The 6,226-nt window shown below is 40.5% G+C and overlaps 1 non-coding gene across 1 annotated transcript; it reads left to right on the top strand.

Annotated features, from left to right (window-relative positions):
• Positions 1-1,297: 1,297 nt before the first annotated feature.
• Positions 1,298-1,404, top strand: LOC120255631. The gene has a single exon (XR_005535063.1). It is a non-coding gene; the product is annotated as a small nucleolar RNA R71 (small nucleolar RNA).
• The last annotated feature ends 4,822 nt before the right edge of the window (positions 1,405-6,226 follow it).

Raw genomic sequence — 6,226 nt, forward strand, 5'->3', positions numbered from 1 at the left:
GCCAATTATAATGTTATACGAGTTGGCCTAGGCTCTTCTAAGCCTAGCTTCTGAATGAAAGAGTATGGCATGACGTTGATACTAGCCCTTGAATCTGCCAATGGCATCTCTTCACCCATATTACCAAATGTTGCACGGGATGATGAAGCTTCTGGGGTCTTTCTTCTTGTTTGGCATATTCTTATGCAAAACCGCTGAACAAGAAGCATCTAAGATCATTGATGCACTCTCCTGCAACTTCCTCTTATTGGTCAAACGATCCTTCAAGAACTTCATATACCGAGGCATTTGGGACAATGCATGCACAAAAGGAATGTTGATGTGTAATTGTTTGAATAGACCAAGAACTTCTTGTATTGCTTATCATTTTGGTCATTCTTCAATCTTGATGGGTAAGGGATTCTTGGCTTGTAAGGTAGGGGGTGCTACCTCCTTCTCTTTGTTATCTCACTCCTCAACCTCCACAACGTTGGGTGCTTCAACATTAGGTTTCTTACTAGGAGATCTACCTTCAACTTCAAGACCACTCCTCAAAGTGATTGCCTTCACATGTTCCCTCAAATTAGTTTCAGTGTTGCTAGGTAGACTCCCTTGAGGTCTCTAAGATAAATACTTCGCAATTTGCCCAACTTGATTTTCTAGATTATGTAATGACGCAGTGTGGTTGCGAAGTGTAGCTTCGACCGATTGGAACCGTGTATTCGATGATTGCACAAATCTGGTCAAAGCTTTCTCTAAATCAGTCATCCGGGTCTCCAAGCCTGAAACTCAATTGTCCATGTTCGGTCCTTGTTGCTATTGGAAACCCAGTGGTGGTATGACCTTTTGTTGCCCTTGGTTACTCCATGAAAATTTGGGGTGGTTTCTCCACCCTTTGTTGTAGGTGTTGGTATAAGGATTGCTTTGTACTCTTCCCGAATTGCCAACAAAATCTACTTGGTACGTTGCGGTTGAAGTAGTAATCGAAATAGGACAATCAGACGCCATATGTGAACACCCACAACCATCACAACTTGTGCTAGCGGCTACCCTCAGTGAACTCAATGTATCCAATTTCTTTCTTAATGCCTCTACTTGAGCGGCCTGAGATGTAACCGCATTAATTTCATGCAGTCCAGCCACTTTCTTCTTTTCCCTTGCATTCCATTGGTAGCTATTCATGGCCATTTCTTCTACTAATTGTCGGGCTTCTTCAGGGGTCTTGTTCCCCATTGTACCTCCTACGGTAATATTTAGAAGTTGTCTTGTACTTGGATTCAACCCATTGTAAAGAGTTTAAATGATCATCCATTCGGGGAACCCGTGTTGTGGATACTTCCGCAGGAGGTCCTTGAATCATTCCCAAGTCTCAAACAAGGATTCAGGCTCCATCTGAACAAATGAAGATATCTCATTGTAAAGCTTTGCCGACATTCTCAGAGCGAAGTAACTTGCAAATAAGGCTTTGACCATTTCGTTCAATGTTGTGATGGAAGCTCTTGGCAATGAATGGAGCCACCGTTTGGCTCTTCCTTTTAGAGAAAATGCCAAACCATTGAACTGCACTGACTGATGTATCATTTGGATGAATGCTAGCTTTAGCTTAAAATTTGGAGCTGTAATCGGGGGTCGAACGATACTCGACTATGTGCCCATAACTGAGGGTCTACTATAGTCAGAAAGTGTTCTCTGTTGTTCATTTTGCTCTGCCATACTTTTTGACCCTTTACCTTCTACCTCAGCTAGATTTGACTGTTCTTGCACAAGTTCTTCGCCCCTTCTCTCGAGCATACATTCAAGTTCAGGATCTTCTTTAACCAATGTCGAAGGGCTCCCTCAGGTTATAACCTGGAGCTGCATCAAAAGAAAGAAAAACAAATCTGAATGATGATAGAATAAGAAAAGATAAAATAGAATGAATGATGAATACCTAAATAACAAAGTGCAAAGTGTTTCCAAAATGCCTATTCCCTGGCAACGGAGTCAAAAGCTTGACACACCCCTTGCGTGTAACCTACAAGTGCACGGGTTTGTCGAACTAATAAATCCCGGGTGAGTGGGGTATTGTATCCACAGGGAATAAGGAATAGAAACACCAAGATTGCTACTTAACTAAGTGGAAATGGAACAATGATGGTGTGGATAAAGATTGATGCAAATAAACTAAAGAAAATAAGAAAAAGAGGCAAAATAAAATGAGAGGAAAGGCAATCGATAAAAGTAGAGTACTCGGATATTGGTCCTCCTAGGATTATTGCTTCAAGTCCAAAACCAACAATTATGCTTCCTAACTAATGCTTAATGAGTCATGGACATCCTTAAATACACGGTCCCAAACATAAGGTCAGCCATGACAAACTCTACACTATGCCCAGGCGGAGAAATTAACCAGTCTCAACACCTCATACTGTGTAAAGTTGCAAGAAGCTCTAGGGATTCCAAGTGATAAACTCTATAACTATATGTAGATCAAACCCTTTGGTCTAAGCCAAAGACCCCTAGTCACAATTAAGCCCCAGGTGTTAAAGTCACTTTCAACGCTTCACTCTGTTGCTTACTCAACTAAGCCCTAGAGGAGTTCATCCATTAACCATTCACTCTATTGTGATCGCAAAGAACCCTTGGAACGTGGACGTAGGATAAATCACACGGAGGGGAAAGTGGATGCTCCGCTACCTCTCAACTCACCCTCTCGACCCTCTCAAACCTTGCTTTGTCTAACCCTCATGGTGTGTCACTCACTCACAAGGATTACCAATGTAGACTCTCAACCCTAGTGTCACTCTAAGGGAGAAATCATTCAACAAGCATTAAAGATTGGAACTCAATTAAAGACATCAATTATGGAAAGCATAATAAAAGGTTAATGAAACAAATGCATCCTAGGGTTTACAAATCCAAGTACCCTCTAGGGGTTTAGCTCTCCATGGAGCAAGATACAATCAATAACTAAATCAAAATTAAAAACCCACAATCTATAGTAAAACCACCTCGGTATTCGTGTCGATGGTCTTGTGGAGTAGTCTTGTCCTCTCCAAAGGTTTCTTTGTCAAGCCTAGGGCACATCTCGCCTGATCGGTGCGACAAAATCTCTCCCAATAACTATCTTCCAAGAGAAATGCGATGTCAAAGCCGTAGAACAACTCCAAAAGACATGCCAAAGGCTCTCTAAACCCTAGCTGCCTGCCTCCCAAAAGTTGGAGAAAAGACAGAAGAAAGGATGAAAGATGAATCCTGAAATCTGGTTTGTCCGTGGCTTTATATAGGCTGGAATCTGGAATCCACACGGGTGTGTGGAATTTCCACACGTCCGTACGGATTTCCGGAAATCAGTTTTTCTACGGATTTCCGGAAATCTGCTTTTCTACGTTCACTTCAAGACTTCATCAACAAAGTACAATAGCAATCCACTTAGGCTTCTTTTTTTCATATTTGGCTTCACAACCCTTCATGTAGAAATGTTCACAAATACACATGCATTAGCGCTAAAACCAAATAAAAGTAATGCATATAGTAAGAAAAGAACACTTCGTATTACTAATACACAAGCACTTAGGGTTCATCTTGTGTAAAATCCTTAGATGTTACTATTATGTCATTTGATGGTTGTTTAAGATTCAATCTATTGTGCTTTGCATGTCTTGAGCTACAAATGGAGAAATTCATAATTCATTCTAGAATTGTACTTGTCGATGTGAGAGCGTGCTTATACTAGGTCATACATAGATTGAAAGGGGATACTTGTGCTTACACACCAATAGATAAGGTGTTGGTAGCCCTCCATTGCTAGGTTTATGCCGAAGGATGGTAGGTTTACTCCTATTAGAGATTTCCTTGAGCTCATTGCAATCATAGGTGGGTTGATCCGGAAGAGATTTGGGTTAACACTCACATGGGATTAGAGGTTAGCCACCAAAAGATTGGAGTTAACCTATTTAAGAGATCTCTAGGTCTTAACTATCTGCATTACATCCTGAAACTATCCTGAAACCTATTTAATGACAACCCCAGGTGCATTCCTTGTCCAAACACCACCTTCTCATGCTTGACACTTCCTTGTTTAATTATTTATGTGTGTTGGTAACCCGGCCATAGATTACTTAGTTTATTTTATTTTATTTGATCCTCTTACTAAGAATTGTAGACTAGATAGTAGATGAAGGATGAGTAATAATACTTCCTTGGCCCTGTGGAATATGATCTTTATGTCGTTACATGAGGTATTACTTGGTGATCTCGTACAATTCCAGGGAAGCAATCAATTTGCTACAGTGATCGCTGCTACAATGTTTTTTGACTAAAATCCACCTAGCTATGTGTGACCTTCAACAGATCTTCTGAATATTTCTAAAATAAAGCTCACTCATACTATATGTGATAAGTACTTGTGTGTTAAGAATGTGAAGTATTCTTTCTTTATGATGAGCATGACTTTTATCAGGTTTAAGTGCTAATACATGTGTATTTGTGTTCTTTTGCACATGTAGGTTTGTGAATCTAAGTTTTAAGAAAAGAAGCCAAAAGTAGATCGTGAATGCACTATTTGGTGGAATCTTATAAGCAACAAATGTGAAGACACAAGTGGGGCTCTAAGATATGTGAATGTATGCCAACCTCCATGAGCTCAAGCAATTACAATGGTTTGGAGGGGTACAAAGGCAGACACATTTGCGTATCCCGACTTGTTAAACGATAGCAAGATCCTCACCAATGAACCCGTTTATTAAAGAAGGGACACCATCTATGGCATAAACATGTGCTTGTTTATGTTGCCTCGATGAAAAGTGGATTCGGGAGTGTTTTTGGCGGGAGTACTATAGCAGGTCACCATAGCAAATCACTGTAACAATTTGATGTAGCAGTTACTATTCACAACCGGCCTAAAATCAGAATTATTTAGAATCCAAATAGACGTGTGGAAATTCCACATGCCCGTGTAGAAATTCCGCAGGGTCGTGTGGAACATCCACATGCCCGTGTGGATGCTCAATTCCAGCCTTAAAGCTTTTTTTTTCAGCCCGATTTCAGCATCTTTTTTTTCTATCTTTTCTCCAACTTTTGAGAGGCCAGTGGCTAGGGTTTAGAGAGGCTTTGGCAAGGCTTTTGGAGTCATTCTACAGCTTTGACACAGCATTTCTATTGGAAGATAGTTATTGGAGGAGCTTTGGAGATGACGAGGCCACTTCACAAGACCATCGACATGAATACCGAGGGGGTTTTACTATGGATTGCATGTTTTTACTTTTGATTTCATTATTAATTGTATCTTGCTCCATGGAGAGCTAAAACTCCTAGTGGGTACTTGGATTTGTGAACCTTAGGATGTATTTGTTTCATTAACCTTTTATTATGCTTTCCTTAATTGATGTCTTCAATTGGGTTCCAATCTTGAATGCTTGTTGAATGATTTCTCCTTTAGAGTGACACTAGGATTGAGAGTCTACATTTGTAATCCTTGTGAGTGAATGACACAACATGAGGATTAGACAAAGCAAGATTGGAGAGGGCTGAGAGGGTGAGTTGAGAGGTAGTGGAGTATCCCCTTTCCCCTCCAATGTGCTTTATCCTACCTCCACATTTCAAGAGTTCTTTGCGTTCACAATTGAGTGTAGGGTTAAGGGATGAACTCCGTTGGGGCTTAGTTGCGCGACCAACAGAGTGAAGAGTTGAAGTGTTTTTAATACGTGGGGCTTAATTGTGACTACGGGTCTTTCGCCTAGGCCAAAGGGTTAGATCTACATATAGGAATAGGGTTTATCACTTGCAATCCTTAGAGCTTCTAGTAGCTTTACACAGTGTGAGGTGTTGAGACTGGTTGATTTGTCCGCCGGGACATAGTGTCGAGTTAGTCAAAGTTGACCTTAGGTTTGGGACCATGTATTTAAGGATGTTCATGACTCATTAAGTATTATTTAGGAAGCATAATAGTTGGTTTTGCACATGAAGCAATAATCCTAGGAGGAACAATATCCGAGTACCCCACTTTTATCGATTGCCTTTCCTCTCATTTATTTGTGTCTCTCTTTCTTATTTTCTTTAGTTTGTTTACATCGATCTTTATCCACACCATCATTGTTTCATTTTCACTTAGTTAAGTAGCAATCTTGGTGTTCTATTGCTTATTCCCTGTTGATTTATTACTTCAACAAACCCGTGCACTTGCAGGTCACACGCAAGGGGCGTTGTCAAGTTTTTTGTACCATTTCCGGGGAATAGGCATTTTAGAAGCACTTTGCACTTTGCTATT

This window comes from Dioscorea cayenensis, unplaced genomic scaffold (genome assembly GCF_009730915.1).
Source record: "Dioscorea cayenensis subsp. rotundata cultivar TDr96_F1 unplaced genomic scaffold, TDr96_F1_v2_PseudoChromosome.rev07_lg8_w22 25.fasta BLBR01001114.1, whole genome shotgun sequence".
Lineage (NCBI taxonomy): Eukaryota > Viridiplantae > Streptophyta > Magnoliopsida > Dioscoreales > Dioscoreaceae > Dioscorea > Dioscorea cayenensis.